Consider the following 2,485-nt stretch of genomic DNA (forward strand, 5'->3'; position numbering starts at 1 on the left):
ACGGGGTCTCGCTCTTGCTCAGGCTGGTTTCGAACTCCTGAGCTCAAACAATCCGCCCGCCTTGGCCTCCCAGAGTGCTAGAATTACAGGCGTGAGCCACCGTGCCCGGCCTATAGCTGGATTCTTAAACATGGCAAATTTCTGGCAGCCTGGGTAGAAAAACGAGATGAAAGAAGCCAGAGAAACTCTGTCAAATACCACGTAGTTTCAGCAACATTATTTAGTAATGCTTATTTTCACAAAGCAGTTGATTTTCAGCTACAGGGAATTCCTTCACCAGTCCAGACAGCAGGAGAGCATTAACTAGGATCTCAGGTTCATTTTCAGAACGGTTGCTTTGCTTAGTAATCTCCCAAGCTACATTAATTGAGGGGAAATTTGAATAAGGGCAGTGTCTCCCAGACTACCCGTGATATTTCTTTTCTGACTCCACTTGGCTTTCTATTTCCACCTTTGTATAATTTCTCAAATCTTTTGTCTTTTAGCTTTTCTTTTCAACTAATCATTTCCCTCCATTTCTTTTCTCCGTAAGTGCCTCTAGGCTTGGTGAGATTCCTGCTCCAAAGATAATTATTGAAGAGCCAGGGCTGTGCAGGCCAATGGTTGCATGCAAAACAATTTCAACTATCAAGGTCACAGACAAGGGCGCTACTCAAAAGTGAGAAGAAAAAGACTGTGCTTGGCACAAACTGAACCCTATTCTTTGCGTCAGGCAAAAGGCCTTCACTGCCACCCATCCTGTATCTAATTTTTGCTCTTGGCCAATAGTCAATGAATATCTACTCTGCTAATTTAATATAGATAATTAAGGTATTCCTAGACCCCATTTGAAGTATGACTTCTTCCTCAGGTATTTAACATTTAAGAGCAGTAGTAGGGTAAAGAACTGATTCTTTCTATTGTCATCCAGCAAAACACATCACGATGAGTTCCACAAAGAAGATTCCTAAGTGGGCGCCCACCTCACACCTCAAAGCTAAACAAACTAGAGAATAGGAATATTTGCTTTATCACTTCTCTTGGGTCACTGTCCCTGGTTTAGGGTAGTGCTTCTCAAGTTTAGGATACTGAAGAGTTATCTGGGGTGCTTATTAAACTGTAGATTCCTAGGCCCCACACCAAGAGAATCTAAGTCAGTAGGTCTCAAGTGGGGTCCAGAAATCTCTGAGTCTCTGAGTTTACTAGATATCTCCACTGATTCTGATGCAGGTGGTCAGAACAGTAGTTTGGGGATTTTACTAGTGACCTGAAGGCCAACCACCCTATGGGTTCAGTTATTGGCCAATGATTTTTATTTTATTTATTTATTTTTTCAGTCCCATCTCTACTTGAGCATGGCCAATTATTTCTGAATTGTTCTAGTTTCTACATTTTCAAAACCAAGAAGATAAATCTGACCAATCTGATTCATTGGAGTCAGATAAAGATGAAAACAGTTATGTTGGTATTTATCCCAGAAGATAGACACCCACATGCTCATCAAAGAGAACTGCCCATTTTTAAACGAATGAGTGATTAAAACAACAACATACAAATAACAAACCAAAAACCAAATAACTGGAGAGTAGAGGGAGGACTGGGAGGAGGAAGGGTAGCCCTCACATAGGTAAACCAGAATCATCCCTGTTTACGGTAAAGAGTCTCAGGCCTGACCCCTAGTACCATCAAGTTGCAGAAAGCTGTCACGGAGTGCACCTCCTCACTAAGCAAAGGTTTCTCTGTTCAGAGGGCCTGCCCTGCCTGTTTGGGTGTGTCAAGCCTGATAATTTCTGGAGTAGAAATATAAGCCAATGCTTTCCACCAACATCAGAAATTAGCCTTGATAAACATGCAACCCACTTACGTTAATTATTAAATTCTCCTAGAAAGAATCTATCCTAAGGAAAAAAATCTAAAACATGGAAAAACTGTACAATAAACAAAACATTCAGGCCAGTGGTTATTCCTGTGGGGGAAGAAGAAAGCAGGATGGAAACAGAGAGAAGCACACAGGGGGCTCCTAAGTTATAGGTAATATTTTATTTCTTAAGTTAGAAGTGGATGCTTAGCTGTTCATTTTATTTTTATTCTTTAAGGTGTTCACATATGCTTTATGCAAGTTTCGTGCTTGATATAAATCACCTTAAATTTTAAAATATTTTATTTTTAAAAAAGTTATATTTCAAGTTATGTTCATTTCAGTGTTATCTATAATAACAACATAAAATGGGAATGGCCTATTTGTTGGACTAGTTAAAGTGAACATTAATTGAACCATATGCTGAATGAAATATTTATTCATTTATTTGTTAGTTTTTAGAGACAGGCTCCTTCTGTCACGTAGGCTAGAGTGCAGTGGTGCAATCATAGCTTACTGCAACCTCAGACTCTTACGCTTAAGTGATCCTCCTGTTTCAGCCTCCCCAGTAGGTGGGATTACAGGCATGTGCCTCCACGCCTGGCTATTTTATTTAAGTTATTTTTTGTAGAGACAGGATCTTGTTAT

Source organism: Propithecus coquereli, unplaced genomic scaffold, assembly GCF_000956105.1.
Source record: "Propithecus coquereli isolate 6110/MARCELLA unplaced genomic scaffold, Pcoq_1.0 Scaffold273, whole genome shotgun sequence".
Taxonomy (NCBI): domain Eukaryota; kingdom Metazoa; phylum Chordata; class Mammalia; order Primates; family Indriidae; genus Propithecus; species Propithecus coquereli.